This window comes from Rhipicephalus microplus, unplaced genomic scaffold (genome assembly GCF_043290135.1).
Source record: "Rhipicephalus microplus isolate Deutch F79 unplaced genomic scaffold, USDA_Rmic scaffold_16, whole genome shotgun sequence".
In the NCBI taxonomy this organism is placed as follows: domain Eukaryota; kingdom Metazoa; phylum Arthropoda; class Arachnida; order Ixodida; family Ixodidae; genus Rhipicephalus; species Rhipicephalus microplus.
The window spans coordinates 5,849,956-5,870,067 of NW_027464589.1; the positions used below are offsets into that span (position 1 = coordinate 5,849,956).

A 20,112-nucleotide genomic window follows, 5' to 3' on the forward strand; every position below is an offset into this window, starting at 1 on the left:
TACGCTCGAGGTCCGGCCAGCGCGCCTTCTTGCCGCGGTTGGCCTTCTTTGTCGACTTCATCGTCCGGAGGACGTTGTGGGCCTTGCGCCAGTCACGGATTATTTTTTCACTGACGTCGAATTGCCTCCCTGCTTCTCTGTTCCCGTGGTTTTCGGCAAATTCAACAGCGCGCAGCTTGAACTTGGCGTCATAGCTTCGCCGACTTTGCTTTCCAAGCGGCGCCATGGTTCGCGAGGTTCTACGGCACTACTGGCTCTATGCTACGACGCACAACCCAACACACGAGACGCGCGCAGCAACAGCGACACAGCGAGTGCGAGTCGCTCGCTGGATTCCGCGCCGACCGGTTGTGCGCCCGCGCGCTTGCGACCTTCGGCGTCACCGTAGCTCTGGCCGACTGGGCTCGCCCTACGTCACCTCCTGTCGCCGACGACCTTTGACGACAGCGTAGCTCTGATTTACTGGACCTGCTCTACGCCATCTACAGACGCCGACAACATCTCTCGCAAGTGTACCCCGTCCTCGGACTCTAGTGACCATGCTTCCATCTTTCCTGTCTCTCCTATCCCCTCAGTTTGTTGTTGCTTCTTCTTCCTCTTTTCTATACCTTTACTTCTACCCTTTTTATCCCTCCTCACCCCCATCCCTTGTGAGCTCTGTGGCGGTGCCGCTCACTGAAGCAGACAATAACGGGGGTCACTTTTCTCTTTCTTTCTCTATCTTAAGAATCACTCACACACAGCGAGTGCAACACGGAGGAAGGAAACCGTGGAGTGCAATGAAGACGTTATGGCGGACAGAAGTGACGGTAAAAGAAGTGGCTCTGGAATCCAAACTTGTTTTCCATAATTTATAATTAAAAAAAATACCTCCACATTTTCACCCCTCTGATTATTTTTTTGTGCAAAACTACATAGCTGCATTATCTTTAGGGTGTTAACTTACCGTTAATCTTACTTTCTTTTTAAATGTGGTTTCTGTGCATCGCAGAAGGCGGTGAAGCGCCGTAGACGCCATTTTGATGCCGGATGGATGGATGGGTGGATATGGCTGTACCCTTTAGATCGGGCGGTGGCCAGCGCCACCAAGCCGTAATACTAATGAACCCAAAACTATATTTATTTATTCTTTTCCTTAAAAAGTGAGTTTGAGGATTCGTACTTTGCAGTGAAGAGTTTAATTTTCACTCGTGCCTTGACTTTAGCCACCAATCAGATAACCTCCTTCTAGTTAAGTCTACTTGCTTAATGTCTATTTTGCCCTCCCGGTCCCTAAACCCCAGTGCTTTACAAAACTCTGCGCCATCATTCAGAACTATAGGGTGAAGCCCTTTACAGAACATTATCAAGTGTTCGGCAGTTTCTTCTTCCTCTCCACACGCACTGCATACTGTGTCTACCCCTTCGTATTTGGCTTGATATGTCTTGGTTCGCAGTACTCCCGTCCTTGCCTCAAACAGTAGAGAACTATCCCGAGTATTATCATAGATCCTTTCCTTGGCAATTTCCTGCTTAAAAGTTCGATAGATCTCTAGTGCGGACTTCTTAATCATGCGCATTTTCCACATGTCAGTCTCCGTTTCCTTCACTTTCTTCTTAACCGATAGTTCTTTTTGGTTTGGCCACCTGCTGTTTTCTAAGTATTTACCCGTCAACTTCCTGGTTCGCTTCCTCCATTTTGTATCGACATTCATGTACAAGTAGCTGAAAACCTTCCTAGCCCAACGCTCCTCCTTCATTTCTCTCAATCGCTTCTCAAATTTTATCTTGCTGCTAGCTTCCCTGCTCTCAAATGATGTCCATCCCATATCACATTGTACTCCCTGATTTGGTTATTCCCGTGAGCTCCTAAAGCAAGCCTACCTGTTCCACGTTGCTTAATTTCTAATCTTGCTTGAACTTCTGATCTCATGCACAAGACCGCATTGCCGAACGTCAGCCCAGGAACCATGACCCCTTTCCATATTCCTCTCACAACATCATACCTATTGTAATTCCACAGTGCCCTATTTTTCATCACTGCTGCATTCCTGTTACCTTTAGACGTCACGTATATTTCGTGTTCCCTCAGGTACTCGGTCCCATTGCTTATCCATACGCCAGACGCCAGACGCGTACAGATGAGACTCTGGCTAAGAGCATGTCCAATATTGTTACCATTATAGTTTTCTGGCTTTGACGTGCTTTGTACATTCATTTCACTATTTTACATTCCGCTTAAATTGGGTTTGTTGGCAGTGACGGTCATGATCCGCATGCCGGCATTTTAATCCGAAAGACCTCTATTCCATCATTTTAGTACAAACAATGAGCGACTAGCGCGGCTAAACAGTTTTTTAAAAATCTGCGTGCCGATCACGACGGTACGGCATTTTCATGCCGGCGCAAGCTTATCTCAGCGTTCAAGATGCGAACACATGGCCAGCGCTTTAGCGTAGCAGTCAGCTTGCGGTTAAGCAAACACGCTTTCTTTGTCTTGCACTTCGCATTGGCATCTTCGGGGATGAAGGAGCGGGGGAACACCTTGAAGACGTACAAAATATAGGGGCCACAATGTGCTGCAGTTGTAAAGCAAACTACTGAAATGTAAAGAAAATGCAGCCTTGAGCAATTGACGCCAAACATGAGATAATAGTACTTACCCCAATATTGTCACATATTTCCTGAGGCTCCGCGTTGACTTTGGCAAGGTCGTTGTCTCTAAGGTATAAAATGGCAAAATCGACGCGCTGGAAGTGCATCGCACTGACTGCCTCGGCCATGCGCACAGCGTCCTAGCCAGCAAAACTAAATGTGCAGGCCTTGACAGAGGCCTTCAAGGGAAGGCAACTCCTGCACATAAATTTCACTTGGCTGTCACCAATAACCACACCGCGCAAAGAAGGCATAGCTATACCTACACATGCAAAGACAAGGCTGACATGGCTTGACTGTGACTGTTGACTGGCACGCTGGGGACAAGGCCGAGGAATCGTCGGATCTTTTCATAGCTACAACAGTACCTGTTTAGGGGCAGGGAGTACCTCCCTATGGCAACGTCAGATCCGGTTTTGCCCCAAACTGGGCGAGTCCCGAATCCGGGCATACGCTTTCCCCTCCATTGCCACCAAAGCAGCTGCAATATTGCGCCAACGCAATGCTGATGATAGTTCTGGCAGCGTCGTCTCAAGGTCGGATAAGTTAGTTCAGAAGGCCACCGCTATTTTTATTTTCGTTGCAAGGTCAAAGGTACAGTTCTCCTTCTCTAAGTGGTAGTATCAGGCCCCAGAAACTCTCAAGTTCCCTTGATGGCCGTAGAGGATGAAAAAATCGACCTTGGCAAGTTCCTTACGCTCAAAGGGCGAATTGAAACAGCTGATATAGATACCCGGCAACTGCGGAGTTAGAGGCAATGAGCTCCCCCATGCCTCGGCCCGAGAATTACTCTTTCGGACCTTCGACCTCGGCATATCGCACCCCCCTCGGCTATGCGTATGGACCCACTCCTAACATAAACAGATATTCATCATCATCATCATCAGCCTGACTACGTCCACTGCTGGACAAAGGCCTCCCCCATGTTCCACCAGTTAACCCAGTCCTGTGCTTGCTGCTGCCAATTTATACCCGCAAACTTCTTACTTTCATCTGCCCACCTAACCTTCTGTCTCCCCCTAACCCACTTGCCTTCTCTGGTAATCCAGTTATTTACCCTTAATGACCAGCGGTTATCCTGTCTACACGCTACATGCTCGGCCCATGTCCATTTCCTCTTCTTGATTTCAACTATGATATCCTAAAAACCCCCATTTGTTCTCTAATCGACTCTGTTCTCCTCTTGTCTCTTAAGATGACACCTACCATTTTTATTTCCATCGCTCGCTGCGTCGTCCTCAATTTGAGCTGAACCCTTTTTATAAGTCTCCAGGTTTCGGCTCCGTAGCTAAGTACCGGCAAGATACAGCTGTTATATACCTTCCTCTTGAGGGATAGTGGCAATCTACCTGTCATAATTTAAGAGTGCTTGCCAAATGTGCTCCACCCCATTCTTATTCTTCTAGTTACTTCAAACTCGTGGTTCGGCTCCGCGGTTATTACCTGTCCCAAGTAGACGTAATCCTTTGCAACTTCAAGTGGACTATTACCTATCTCGAAGCATTGTTTTCTTCCGAGGTTGCTGTACATTACTTTCGTTTTCTACAGATTAATATAAAGACCCACTTTTTTGCTCATCTTGTCCAACTCCGTAATCATAAGTTGCAATTCGTCCCCCGAGTTACTCAGCAATGCAATGCCATCAGCGAAGCGCAGGTTACTAAGGTACTCTCCATTAACTCTTATACCTTACTGTTTCAATTCTAGGCTTCTAAAAACCTCCTGTAAGCACGCGGTAAATAGCACTGGGGAGATTGTGTCCCCCTGCCTTACACCCTTCTTGATTGGTATTCTGTTGCTTTCTTTATGAAGCACTATGGTAGCAGTTGATCCCCTGTAGATTTCTTCCAGGATGTTTATATATACTTTATTGACGCCTGGATTCCGCAGTGTCTGCATGAGGGCTGATATTTTTACTGAATCAAACGCCTTCTCATAATCTATGAACGCTATGTATAGTGGTTGGTTATATTCTGAGCATTTCACTGTTACCTGATTGATAGTATGAGTGTGGTCAATTATTGAGTAACCTGTTCGAAATCCTGCTTGTTCTTTTGGTTGATTGAATTCTTATGTTGTCTTCATTCTGTTAGCAATTACGTTTGTAAATAGCTTGTATACGACGGAGAGCAAGCTGATCAGCCTGTAATTCTTTAAGCCTTTGTCATCTCCTTTCTTATGTATTAGGATGATGTTAGCATTCTTCCAAGATTTTGGTACTCTTCTCGTTAGGAGACACTTCGTAAACAGGGTGGCAAGTTTTTTTAACACAATCTGTCCTCAGCCTTTAAGCAGATCTGATGTTATCTGATTCTCACCAGTAGATTGGCCTCTTTCCATTTCCTCCAAGGCTTTTCTGACTTCTATTATTACTGGTGTGGTGTCATCTGGGTTACTGCTAGTTATTACAGGTCCTCGTTGTCCCAGCTACTGTACAGATCTCTGTAAAACTCATCCGCTATTTGAACTATCCTATTCATATTGGTAGTTATTTTGCCTTCTTTGTCCCTTAGTGCATACATCCGATTTTTGCCTATCCCAAGTTTCCTCTTCACTGCTTTGACGCTTCCTCCGTTTTTCAGAGCATGTTCGATTTTCTCCATGTTATACCTTCTTACATCGCATCCCTTGCGCCTATTAATCAACTTCGAAAGCTCTGCCAGTTCTTTTTTGTCTGTTGTACTTGAGACTTTCATGATTTGATGCTGCTTAATGACATTCTTTGTTTCCTGGGAAAGCTTTTCAGTGTTATGTCTAACTACCCTGCCTCCAACTTCCACTGCACACTCCGGAATCATACTCGTCAGATTATCATTCATTGTATCTACACTAAGGTTGGTTTTCTCACTAAGAGCCGAGTACCAGATCTGAAGCAAAACTGAATTCCTGTACTTCCCTCTCAGTGCTAGCTCATTTATTGGCTTCTTGCGTATCAGTTTCTGTCGTTCCTTCTTCAAATCTAGGCAGACAGATATTCTAGAACATCAAAGAATAGTAAGACGAATGCTTTCATCCCCGGGGCCAAAGCCCAGTAAAGAATCTCAGGTAGCGTGGCGTCGCCTGCAGGCCTAGTCTTAACCCAATCCATACATACTGTCCAAGAAGATAGCCCCCGATACATACGCACCATGGTGCGACTTCTGCGTCACTAAAACAGCTACCCTGTACCACATGGTATGGGAATGCCCACACAATCCACCTCTACAACCCAGAGCACAGCACAACACTGTGGGATGAAAGGCAGCTCTGTCCAGTTCGAATCCGAAGACCCAAGAGGCCCTTGTGAGACGAGGGATGACAGCGGCCCTTGCCAATGGGATCCCAGACTAAGGATCCCGGAGCCTCTAGGGATTACAAGCATGCTAAGCAGTGGGGTGAACCAACAGATAATGTTAAAAGAAAATGGGATATCTTCCTAAGCTGTAGAAGGGAAGCATCTCTTCTGATAAATGAAAAAATTAAAAGAAAGGGGGCTCAGTGGCTGGCAGAAGTACATAAAAAGGATAGAAAGATAGCTGCGAAATTTCGGAACCATCTAAACTCCCTAAGAAATGAAACAAGCCTAGAGCAGAGGTTTATAACTACAGCTCAAGGTGCTAGGCTAGAAGAGGACGAAGCTATTGAATATATAAGAACAAGGGTGACAAAAAAATGTCAACAAAGAAGTGCCTTATGCACCACAATAGACAAGAATAGATCAAGTGGCGCAATGGCTTCATTTTCACGCTGAGAGCGGAAAAGGGCTGAGAAGAGGGTTCCTAGTAGGACATCAACAGGCCCAGATGGCATTCCAATTACTGATAAAGACATTGGGTCCGAAGTCTAAGCAGGCTTTGAGAGAGGCAGTGAGCAGAACAATAATCGATGGTGAAGTCCCCGATGGATGGAGACTTAGCAGGATGAGCATGATCTATAAAGGAAAGGGGGACAAAGCTGACATAAACAACTACCGTCCTATAACAGTGACAATGGTCTACAGGCTTGCGATGCAGATTATAAAGGAAAGGCTGCAGGCATGGATAGAGAATGAGGGGGTGCTCGGGTAACTGTAGAATAGGTTTTGAAAACACAGGAGGTTGGAAGACTATCTGTTCTCACTGACGCAGTGCATCGAAATAGCAGAAAAGGAACACAGGCCCCTGTGGCAAGCATTTTTTGATATCAAGGGAGCGTACGATAGCGTGGTTCAAGAGGAATTGTGGGGAATACTGGACACACTAGGTGTGGAAGATGGAGTCACTAATTTTTTAAAGGATATCTGTAAAGGTAACATGGTATTTATAAAGTGGGCAAAACAGGTATCCAAGCCTGCAGAGGTAAAACGGGGGCTTAGGCTGGGGTGCCCTCTGTCACCCTTGTTATTCATGATGTACCTACAAGAATTAGAGGCCAAATTAGAAGGAAATGGACTTGGCTTCAACCTCTCTTTCGTCAAACAAGGAAAACTCGTTGAACAGGTACTACCAGCATTGATGTAAGCACATGATATATTGCTAATGGCCGACGACAAGGAAGATTTGCAAATATTGATGGACATCTGCGGTCATGAGGGAGATAGGTTAGATTTCAGATTCAGTAAAGAAAAATCAGCAGTCACAATTTTTATTGACAATGAAGGTAGTGAGCTTAGAATACAGGAGGTCACGCTAGAGATAACAGATAAATACAAATATCTGGGCGCATGGATAAGCAATGGGACCGAGTACCTAAGGGAACACGAAATATACGTGACAACTAAAGGTAACAGGAATGCAGCGATGATGAAAAACAGGGCACTGTAGAATTACAATAGGTATGATGTTGCGAGAGGAATATAGAAAGGGGTCATGGTGCCTGGTCTAACGTTCGGCAATGCGGTCTTGTGCATGAGATCAGAAGTTCAAGCAAGATTAGAAATTAGGCAACGTAGAATAGATAGGCTTGCTCTAGGAGCTTACAGGAATACTTCAAATCAGGGAGTACAAGGCGATATGGGATAAACATTATTTGAGGGCAGTAAAGCTAGTAGCAAGATAAAATTTGAGAAGCGATTCAGAGAAATGGGGGAGGAGCGTTTGGCTAGAAGGGTTTTCAGTTACTTGTATATGAAGAATGTCAATACAAAATGGAAGAAGCGAACCAGAAAATTGACTGGTAAATACTTAGAAAACAGCAGAGGGCCAAACCAAAAAGAATTATCAGTTATGAAGAAGGTGAAAGAAGCTGAGACCGATATGTAGAGAATTGGCATGATTAAGAAGTCCGCACTAGAGATCTATCGAACATTTAAGCAGGAAATTGCCAAGGAAAGGATCTATGATAATACTCGGAGTCGTTCTCTACGGTTTGTGGCCAGGATGGGAGTATTGCGAACGAAGACATATCGGGCCAAATGCGAAGGGGTAGACACGATATGCAGTGTATGTGGAGAGGAGGAAACTGCCAAACACCTAATAATGTTCTGTAAAGGGCATTACCCTATAGTAAAGAATGATGGAGCTGAGTTTTAGGGGCGAAGCTCCTTAGGGCGTGGGCTGTGCGTCCCCTGTAGCTTGTATGTAGCTACCTCTAGTTTAGTTCTTGCAGTGTTCACTAGATGGCGGTACCGTCCCCTGTATGTAGCCACCTCTAGTTTAGTTCTTGCAGTGTTCACTAGATGGCAGTACCGTCTCCTGTATGTAGCCACCTCTCGTTTAGTTCTTGTAGTGTTTACTAGATGGTGGTACTTGTAGCTGATGATGAAAAGATGCAAGATGTTATAAACTAGAAAGCGGTACTTGTAGTTGATGAAAGACGCGAGATCTTATAAAATAGGACTGATGTCACATATGGCGCGTGTCATTGGTTGAAGGCAATCGTTCGATTTAGTGCGGCGACGTACGCTAGGGGGAGCGATGTAATAAAATCGAGTGGGCAAAATGTACAGAGGATTCATGGTTTACCAGGTTTACCTCCGGAGCTTCGCCCACTCATCATCATTCACTTCGTGGATATGGCGGAATTTTTTTCAAAGCACTGGGATTTAGAGACAGGGAGGGCAAAATAGACTTAAAGCGGGTACAATTAACTAGAAGGAGGTTATCCGATTGGTGGCTAAAGTCAAGGCACGAGTGAAAATTAAACCCTTCACTGCAAAGTACCAGTCCTTAACTTCAGTATATAAAGGAAAAAAAAAAGAAAAATCTAGTTGTTGGTTCACCAAGTATTACAGCTAGGTGATGACAGCCGCCCGATCTAAAGGGTCCAGCCACATCAATCCATCCAACCATTCATTTTTGTTTCAATATGTATCAAAAGACTGTTAAAAGAATACTTACCACATTTTTTTTATAAAAAATTGAATAAAAATATTTTGTAACATTTTAACTGTTAATACAAGAGCGATGACTGTTTGAGTTGAGGTATGGGGATTATCCTGTTGCTCGAAAAGCGGCAGCCCATTGACATCGGTTGCGTTTCTGCCGGTAATTTGTTCAAATTGTACCACGGTACATTTTGTCGATAGACATTATGAAGCTCCGTTTTAATTCAGCTTTGATATATCAATACGAGCTTGTGTGCCAGACTTTACGGGCCGCTAGGACAAAGCGAACGTGTCTAAAGGCTGTGAACTATGTCAGCTGCTGTGCTTCACCAACGTCCGGCTGCGCAGCCTCTAGCGTGAAAATTCAACGCCGGCAAATCGCTTGGAGACTGCCTATGGAGACGGAATAATTATGCACAATGTCGGCTTGTTCGCCGGTGAGTGAAAATGCGCTGCTTTGCATCTAAACATGGCCATTTTCTTTTGCATGCGCTACAGTTTTTGTCATTTCATAAGGCTTTTCGACTTGGGCCGCTAATCAGATGCACACCTTGTGAATGTTTGAGATTGTTTATATTGCTGTCACATTCACTGAAATATCTTTACTGATAAAGTTTGTAAAACAGAACACAGCATATGTTCTACCTGTTTCTGCTCAAAATGAGTCTGCTGCAATATATGCTCATACATTGAATGCATAGTAGAGCCAACTGGACTTTAGTACATATACGTGTTTGTACATTTTTCATAGGTTTGCAATTAATCATATTATATTTGCATGAACCATGTCGTCCATCCAGTTGGGGAATTACCTAGCTTTGTCCTCTGAAAAACGTCACTAAAACAAATTCATTATAATGCGACGAATTCACGAAAACAGCAATGTTATGTCCCCACTACCTTTCCTATATGCAGTGTTCCCGTATACATTCTTCTTAATCATGCATCACAAATCAGTTCCCGCTTCTGCCAGAGTAACTAGGACTGTTTTTTCTTTTCTTACAACCCAACCGCAGCCTCCAAGGAACTGCTAATATTTGTGTATGCTTGGACGCCCCATTACTCTGAACCTACCTCAAGTCAGTGGTGAATGTGTCATCACTGAAAGCAAGCTCATGGGCCAAAATCCTCGCAACGTATGGTTGAAGACACCTAATTTATTGAGCATAATTTGTGCAGCCATTTCTGTCTTACCCTGCTCATGAGTCTGTTTTTTTTCTTCTCAGAAAACTGGACTAAAGAGAGACCATTGATTTCCAAGCTACCCACATCATGTCATAAAAATCTCAACAGTTGCCATAGTGACAATCCCACGCGCCACCAATATACCAGGTGGACAAGTGGAAGCCTTATACCGAAAAGCAGCGATAGTGTACAGTATGTTCAAGCTGTACGAAATTGGGTGCGCAGATTGTTGTTGTTTGCTTTATGAATTACTCAGTTTACAGGAAATCCTAAGGCTTCAAATTTCTTGGACAGTGCATGTGATGTGGTGCACATACTGTACTTCACTCTACGTGTCAAACTTCGCATAAAGTATCACATATAACTAGGTATTAAATGGGCTTGTAGTAGTGCATATTTAGCAGAACTTCTTTTTCACATTATGTATAGATTGCTGTGAATGTAAAGATTATTGCAAGGCAGTGGTAAGTACAGCTATAGTAGTGTTGAAACAAAGTTACTGATACTGCATGCATGTTTGGAGCGACACTGTCAAAGTTAAAAAAAAAAAACTGTGCAAGAACTCGTCTCTTTATTAAGTGAGACAAGTCTTGCAGAGGTAGAAATCACACAGAGCCCTACTATGAGAGTAAAATAACTAGAAGAATAAAGATGAGTAGATCACGTTCTGCAAGCATTCTCAAATCATGAACGATAATCTGTCACTAACCCTCAAGAGGGAGGTATACAACAGCTGCATCTTGCCCGTACTTACCTACGGAGAAGAAACCTGGAAACTTACAAAGAGGGTTCAGCTTAAATTGAGGACGATCCAGCAAGTGATGGAAATTGATTGATATGTGGGGTTTAACGTTCCAAAACTACCATATTTATTTATTTATTTATTTATAATACCTCAAGGGCCCCAGTCAAGGGGTGTTACATGAGGGGGTAGACAGTTCACAAACAGATAATTTGTTCGATGGCTTCTTTGAAATGAGCGATGCTGGAGTGGTGCACGATGTCAGCAGGAAGATTTTTATTTTATTTATTTATTTGCAATACTGTCGACTCCAATGTTGGAGTCATTACAGAGGGCACATTGCAGGTAGTATACATTCATGAAGAACAAACAATAACATTCCAACTGACATACATAAGCCTCACCCAGTACCTTCTGGCCTGCTACAGTGCGCCGTGCAAAAAAGAAAAAGAAAAGAGGAAATAGCAATAGCAAGGAATAGATCGTTCTATTCTGTTGATGTTTGCACAAAAAATGAAGAATGATGGGCAGTGGTATGCGCACGGGGTGGATAAACCGCTTTCGAATGGCTGATACGGCATGAAAGACGATGGGCTGGAACGATAACATGGTTTAGGTGCAATGCATGATAAAATGTGTGAAACAAGCAGTCTTGAAATTTTGCGGTGTGAAGCCAAGGTAACCATGTTAGCTTGAGATTTTAGTTCAGTGACGCTGCTAAGATAGGAATAGTCAGAATAAATGAATCTGGCTGCACGATTTTGGATAGTTTCAAGCGTTTTAATAAGAGTTATTTGATGGGGATCCCAGATGGCACATGCGTATTCTATCTTCGGGCGGACTAGTGTTAGATAGGTTAAAAGTTTAACAGAAGGTGGGGCTAGACGTAAGTTTCTTCGGAGATAGCCAAGCACGCGGTTGGCGTCATTAGTGATGTTCATAATGTGGGATGACCAGATCAGATCTGAAGTTAGAATGATACCGAGGTATTTACATGAATTAGCTGCTGTTATATCAGAATCAAATAGGAAGTATTTATTGGAGGAATAGGATTGACGGCGATGGAAGGAAATGACACAAGTTTTCTTTATGTTAAGGGACATCAGCCATTTTTCACACCATGATTGAATCAAACAAAGATCAGACTGTAGGATGACAGGGTCGTTAGGATTGTGAATAGGACGATAAATGACACAGTCGTCTGCGAACAGACGAATGTTAGACGCTAAGTTATTGGGGAGGCCGTTAATATAGATTAGGAATAGTAGAGGACCAAGGACCGTGCCTTGAGGTACGCCGGAGGTTACAGCGGATAGGGAGGAGCGATGGTTATTAGCACAAACTGCTTACGGTTAGTCAAGATGTCACATATCCAATTAAAAACAAGACAATTAAGGTTAAGACGTGAAAGCTACAAAAATAATCTGTTATGAGAAACTTTGTCAAAGGCTTTTTCGAAATCAATGAAAATGGCGTCTACAGGTATGTTATTATCCAGGCTAGAACTCAGGTCGTTAATGAACAGGGCGAGTTGAGTGTCACATGAAAGTCCTTTTTGAAAACCGTGTTGGTTAGGGTGAAAGAAATGTACTGAACGTAGAAAAATTACTATGTGGGAATAAATTATGCGTTCCATTAATTTAGAGCATACACTTGTGATGGATATGGGGCGATAATTACTCGGTGAAGATGAAAGACCTTTTTTCGGGACAGGAACGATCTTACCAAGCTTCCAGTCTTCCGGCACCACTCCGCATGAAATGGACAGCTGAAATATGTGCGAAAGAACAATGCTTGTTATAGGCTTAGTGTTTTTCAGAATTTTGGTATTGATGCCATTCATTCCTGCGGATGACGTTAGTTTCAATTCGTCAATTAGTTTTCCAATACCGTATGAATCGAATGTAATGCCTGGCATGACAGGCTGATCAAGAGAAGGCAGTATTTAGCACTTGAGGGGTAACATGTTCTGGAATAGGATCGCCGTGTTCATCAAGTAAGGATAACGTTTTTGTGGGGTTGGGGTTGATGGCTCTCCAAAATTGTTTAGGGTTATTTCGTAGCATATTAGGTAATGTAGAAGAGAAAAAAGAACGCTTAGCCTTCGCAGCGAGTGATTCAAATTCCCTTGACGTTTCACGGTACTTGCTCCAAGCGCTCGCGCTGTTAGACAGTTTAGCCGAGCGATATAATCGCTTTTTCTTATTGTTAAGACGCTTAAGAGATATGTTGAACCAAGGTGAAGACGCCCGTTCCGTAATTATAATTGTGGGTATAAATCTATTGATCAAATCATGCATTTTGCACTTTAACAAAGACCAGTTAGTTTCAAGGGGCATGGGAAGAAGTCGTTTAAATACCATTCACAAAATATGGATAGTTCGTTGTTAATGGCTGTGTAGTTACCCTTATCGTAGAGTGTGAGGGTTTTCTTGGAATGGCTTTTGCCTAGTAGTTGATTAGAAAACGAAGCGTGAAGCACAGCGTGATCACTAATCTTTGGGAGAGGAACTAGGGATGCAAGATTGTCGGGGTGTGACGTGAAAATGAGGTCGAGAATATTTGAAGAGTGCTCAGTAGCTCGCGTTAGGAATGAAACAAGTTGAGATAAACCAAATGTTAGGCACGTGTTAACAAAGTCGCTTTCCATTAGTGTGTTTAGATATCGTGAGCGCGAGGTTAGACCAGATTATTCCTGGGAAGTTAAAGTCACCCATTAAAATAACCGGTATGTTAGGATAAGAGGCATTCAGGAAGTTAAGAGCACTGTGGAAATTAGCGATATGTTGTTGTGTGGGGTTTAACGTCCTAAAACCACCATATGATTATGAGAGACGCCGTAGTGGAGGGCTCCGGAAATTTCGACCACCTGGGGTTCTTTAACGTGCACCCAAATCTGAGCACACGGGCCTACAACATTTCCGCCTCCATCGGAAATGCAGCCGCCGCAGCCGGGATTCGAACCCGCGACCTGCGGGTGAAATTAGCGATAAATGAAGCATCTGTCTCAGGGGGGCGGTAACAGACTTCGATGATAACCGGAGGGTATGAATTTCTGCAGCAGACAAAGAGTAATTCAAGGCTGGAAGGGATGACCACTGGGGAGCAATTTAATCGACTGTGAGCAGCTATAAAGACGCCACCACCACGCTTACCATCACGATCTCGCCGAAAAATAGTAAAGCCAGGAAAGCATGGTGCTTTCGGAATCGCTTATTGAAGGGTTTAGCCACGTTTCAGTTAAGAGAACAAAGTTGCATTCTGTCGTACAGATAAGATTAAAGAGCGAGTCGCGTTTCGGCAAGAAGCTTCTAATGTTAGTGTGTACAATTGACAAAAGTTCATGGTTTAATTTAGGATTCGCTGAGGTGGGAGGTGGTAGCTATGGGCGGAGGGGGATTACTTTTTCAGAAGAGCGATCGAAAACGTAAGTGGTGCCATCAATGGTCAGTTTGTTGTACCGAAGTTTATATGCCTTGCGAGATGCTTTACCAAATTCAATGAGGTGCTTACGGGCCTTGCGTGTGTTGGGGGAAAGATCTTCGCTAATGCTGTAATTGGTGTCTTTTAGTTTTTTGGCGTTGGACAGCACTAGTGCTCGATCCTTGAAATGGCAGAACCGGACAATGATGGGTCTATTTTTACTTGGTTGAAAACGCCCTATGCGGTGAGCGCGTTCAATGTCTCTAGGTTGGACTGAAACTTCCAGATTAGCGAGACATAGATCCATGACGCGCTTCTCAGACTGTGCCCAAGTCTCGTCACTGGCATCTTCAAAACCGTAAAAGACAAGGTTGCATCGTCGTTGTCTGTCCTCAGAGTCGTCCATCCTGGCGACAAGGCTAGCGATATCACCACAGTTTTGCTCAGTTAATGTTTGTGAGCCGTCGACCTTTTCTTTTACCGCGGCTATTACAGAGCAGTTGTCTTCAATTTTAGAAAGTCTTTTAGTAATTTCTTCAAATTTTTGCTCGTGTTGCAGGAGCGTAGAACGTATGGATTTCATTTCATTAAGGATGGCTGCCTGCCCGGACTGAATATCGTTGAGGACAGACATAACGTCGTTAGGGGTTTCAGTATCAGAGGACCGAGTTGCAGGGCCAGGATTTGTCTCGATGTCACCACATAATAGCAACAGCACTCGCAGGGCACGAATACAGCTAGAAACAACCTCTAAGCAACAGTTTGGGCTCGGCAGCACTAGCAATGCAGCGTATTTGGTACGCTTCGAAAATAGGGAACAGGAATTTTTTACCTGCACAAAAAGCAGGCGTTGCATGTGAGTGCGGGCCATCGCTGGGGTGCTGCCGAGCCCACCGAAGAGCGCTCGGCCTTTGGTGAAGCTTTTATCGTAGCCGTGTGACGTCAGTTCTGTTTCCGTGCCTCGTGATCATGAGGGAAAGGGCGGCAGCAGTCTCTCATATGATTATGAGAGACGCCGTAGTGGAGGACTCCGGAAATTTCGACCACCTGGTGTTCTTTAACGTGCACCCAAATCTGAGCACACGAGCCTACAACATTTCCGCCTCGATCAGAAATGCAGCCGCCGCAGCCGGGATTCGAACCCGCGACCTGCGGGTCAGCAGGCGAGTACCTTAGCCACTAGACCACCACGGCGGGGCAGCAAGTGATGGAAATTAAAATGATAGGTGTAAGAGACAAGAAGAGAACAGAGTGGGTCAGGAAACAAATCGGCATTAAGGATATCATAGTTCAGAATCATAATCAGAATAAGAAATGATTTTATTTTCCAACAAAATTGTTGGGGATCCTTCAGGCGAAAAGCTGCATAGTACAACTTGAATGTGCCTGAAGGCCCTCACATGGCAGCAGTAACACTGAAACCAACATAAATACAGATGTTTAGCATATATCGAAATATAATACACCATTTTAATTGAAACTAGGAACTTGTAACATGTTGAATAACACTAGTGATTTCCCACGAACACATGGTACTTAAAAATAACATAGAAATGTAATACATATGTGAGAAGAGATGTGACAGTACATTGTGATACATAAGAAACAATAGTATTTGCAACACTAAGAAAAGCACTGCTATAAATATGACTAGGATGCACAATATGATACTTTGTATATTGAAACACTGAGCACGAAGAAGATAATATAACAGAAAATGCGAAAATATAACAACGATGTCTTTTATATGCTCATTCCGATTTACAAAAGTATTGTCTAATTTGTTTGCGAGTCAAAGTATTCAGATTAAATGTTTCCCCTTGCACTTTATTTAACAACGAAGGTAGGCTATGTCGTAGTGACTGCACAAGATAATTTGTGCGTCTGAATGGTACTAACCACCTGTCTTGGCTACGAGTGCGCGAGTCACTTTTTTTGTATTCGAGTTGTGACGTATGTTTTAGGAAGGATTTGATATTGTCGGAGCCGAAACAAAATGAATATAAAAGTTGGTATTCCTAAAGATTTCTTACACGTACTATATTATGTTTTTGAAAAAGTTGAGCGCTAGGATGAAAATAGGGTACATTGGCTATTTGTCGAAGCGTGCGTTTTTGAAGTTTAAGAAGTGTACGAATATTAGCTTTCGTGATGGTGGCCCATACAAGCGCACAATATTGAAGATGCGATTCAAACAAGGCGTAATATATTTGCAACTTCACCTTCTCAGGCAAAAGTGCCGACAGCGAGACAGCACACCAGCGGCAGATTACAACGATCTTGATATTAGTTCAATGTGATCGTTCCAATTCATGTGTTCTGAAAACATAACGCCTAACACTTTGTATTTCCTCAAAATTTCAATGGGAGCACCGTCTAAGAATAATTCTTGATTGAAACAAGACTGGCTGCCTCTCGCCCTGAACAATATGGCTTTCGATTTTGAGCTGTTAATTGTTAGAGCATTATTACGAGACCACACCGACAGATTAGAAAGAATATTGCGAGATTTCTGCAACAGATCATCAAGTTCATGGCCAGAGACAAACAAACTTGTATCGTCAGCGTACAGCACAATGGATGCATCACTAACAATTTCAGCAATGTCAATTACATAGACATTAAATAAGGTCGGTCCCAATACGCTACCCTGTGGTACTCCCGATTTAATTTCACAATATGAAGAACAGAAATTTTCAATAGCAACGCACTGAGTCTGCCCAGAGAGATATGATCGAAACAACAAGTCTGCCACGCCACGAATACCGTAGCTGTCAAGCTTTCTTATTAAATTTCATGATTTAGGCGATCGAATGCCTTGCTATAGTCTGTAAATACAGTGAAAGCTCGTTAATTCACACCTCATTAATTTAAAATTTTGGATAATTCGAAATGGTCGCCGCAGTGCATAGGAGACCATGTGTAAAACGATTCGTTAATTCGAACAGAAATTGCTGCCTCTACGGATAATTCGAAGCGCGTGCCGCCGAGCGTCATCATCGTCAAACACTAGTGGAAGCTTTTACGGTCGAACGATAGGTGGCACGACCAGTTTTTTCGAGCTTCAAGTGGCCTCCGAGCGAATGGCGAGCAAAGTATGGCCTCCAAAATCCAGGGAGCAATTTTTTTTTTTCCGTAGCCCTCCCGCTATCTCAGCGCCTGGCGCCACTTGTACGCGGGACCCACGGGACGCTGAGGAGTCGGCGGAGTAGTCCTAGCTGTCCTAGGCCGCTCCCGGCAGCGTCACTTTGTTCCTCGAGCACATTGTTCGTTCACGCCGTCAAGCCGTCTTATTCCGCATCGAAGTTGCAAGATGCTGCGGGGAAACTACAGCGCGAAAACTGTCAAGGAGAAGGTGGAGATTTTGCGACAGGTTGACCAAGGGAACTCGAGCAAATACGAAATTGCGAGGAAGCACGGCATACCTCCGAGAACGTTCTCAACCTATATACGTAACAGGACGGCCATTGAAAACGCCTATGAAGCCGAGGATTTTGGCGCCAGTCGAAAAAGGCTAAGGACAGCGAAGTTCCCGGAACTGGAGTCAGCTTTGATTATCTGGGTTAAAGAAATGAGAGCCCAGAGTATCGCATTGAGCGGCCCTATCAACATGGCCAAGGCAGCCGATTTCGCCCTGCTCTTGGACATTGAAGACTTTGTCGCCTCCGAGGGATGGTTTCATCGTTTCAGGGAGCGGCACAATCTTGTATTCCCCACGTTATCCGACGAGGCAAAGGAAGTGGACGTCAAAACATGCGCTACTTGGAGAAGCGACACCCTGCAGCAGTACTTGGAGAGCTACTCACCACAGGATGTGTTTAACGCTGACGAGACAGCGTTATTTTTCAAGTTGCAGCCAGACAAGACGATCACCTACAAGGGAGACAGCTGTGCTGGCGGCAAGCGCAGCAAAGAGCGTGTCACTGTTCTGGTCGCCGCAAATATGACCGGTACGGAAAAGGTCCCCCTTTTTGTGATTGGCAAAGCACTCAAGCCACGGTGCTTCAAAAACATTCGCTCACTGCCGACGGAGTACGCCGCAAACAAGAAAGCCTGGATGACAGGTGACCTATTCAGGAAGTGGCTACTGAAATTCGACAGGCGAATGGAACAGGGCGGCAGACGCGTTCTTCTTGTCGTCGACAACTTTTCGGCGCACAAAGTCGACGTTGAGCTGAGAGCAACTAAGTTGGTGTTTTTTCCGGCAAATACGACTGCGGCCCTACAGCCAATGGACCAGGGTGTGATAAGGAACATTAAGTGCTTTTATAGGCGTCACGTGCTGGAGAGAATGATTTTGTGCGCAAGCGACAGGAAGGACTTCGGCATTACGCTGCTCACTGCCATGCACATGTTGGTGCGCGCATCGGAACAGGTGACCGCAACCACAATCGCAAACTGTTTCCGCCACAGTGGATTTGCAGCTGCTGGAAGTGCGCAGGATAGTTGTGACGTCGACGTGGATGGGGCTGAGGAGCTCATGCCAGTGGCATTGCGCGACACTCTTCGGGGTGTACGTTTTGTCGATTATGTTGAAGTTGACACCGGTGCATCGGTGTGTGGTGCCCTGACTGATGAGGACATTATCGCTCAAGTAGCCGGTGTGCAGCCTGATGCTGAAGAGCCAGAAGGTGAGGAAGACGAAAATGATGAAGCGCCTGTGCACCCGTCAGCTTCTGCGGTGATGGAGGCACTTAATGTGGCGTGTCTCTTCTTCAGCTTTGAAGAGGGTGAAGAGGATTCCCTGCACCGCGTCCGCGCGCTGGAACAGAGAGCCGCAGCTGTGGCATTCAGAGAAAAGAAGCAGATGGTCATCACCGACTTTTTTGGTCAATAAATATTTTTCGTGCCCCCACCCCCGAAATCCACCCATTTTTGCTCACTTTCATTATTTCAAATTTTGTTTAATTCGAAATTGCTCAGTGTTCCCGTGGAATTCGAATTAACGAGCTTTTACTGTATACCTAAAGTTAGTTTTCCTGCATCAATGTTATCAATTATTAGCTCCTTTTGACATAACAATGCCGTCTCTGTCGACCTGCCTGGGCGGAATCCGGGCTGACAGTCAGACAGAATGTTATTCTTTAAAAAAAAGTCATTGATTCTAGCTGAGATCACCTTCTCTAAACCCTTAGAAAAGGTAGACAGAATAGAAATAGGCATATAGTTCCCTAAGTCATTTCGATTACCGCCTTTAAAAATCACCGAGACCCTGGCTTTCTTCATAGCACTTAGAAAATGGCCAGTTTCTAGAACAAAATTAAACACAAATGCAAGGTGGATTACGATGACGTCAATTAAAAGTTTTATTAGTCTGATTTGAATGCCATCTGCATCAACAGCATTGCTATTTTTTAGGCCCAAAAAAGTACGAGAAATCTCAGTGTCATCAGTCGGCTCGAAAAAAATGCTATGCATACATCTGTTAAGAGCTGTTCCAGTGACCGCGCTATCCGATGACGTCATCATGTTCACGAAGTGATTATTGAAGCGTTCAGTTAAAGAGACGCCTGTGACCTTTTCATTGTTTAGGGTAACTTCATGGAAAGGCTGTTTCACATTTTTTGGTCTTATGGCATCGTTGATAATTTTCCACGTTTTTTCAGGATTTTTCCTCTGTACCGAAGCAAAAAGGGTTTCATAATAGTTGGCTTTAGCTTTTCGCAGTTCTTTGTTTATTGCATTTCGTAACTTCTTAAATGCAACGAGATCGCTTTCTTCACGTGTGCGTAAAAATCTATTGAATAACCTATTTTTTTTACTTATCATCGTAACGTGTTGAGGCTGCACCCAAGGCTTTCTAATACGTTTCTTTACTTTGCCTTTTTTTAGTGGAAAAGATAAA

The 20,112-nt window shown here is 44.1% G+C and overlaps 1 protein-coding gene across 3 annotated transcripts in view; it reads right to left on the minus strand.

Moving 5' to 3' along the window:
* The window catches only part of LOC119166654 (leucine-rich melanocyte differentiation-associated protein), a 135,108-nt gene that overhangs the window by 21,745 nt on the left and 93,251 nt on the right, over positions 1 to 20,112 (minus strand). The window contains exon 4 of one of the 3 annotated variants that reach the window (XM_075883333.1): positions 11,106 to 15,682. The exons of the other annotated variants lie outside the window; for them this stretch is intronic. The gene's annotated coding sequence lies outside the window, so the exon portion shown is untranslated. Of the gene's footprint in view, positions 1 to 11,105; positions 15,683 to 20,112 lie in introns of those variants that run through there. 3 annotated transcript variants of the gene reach the window in all.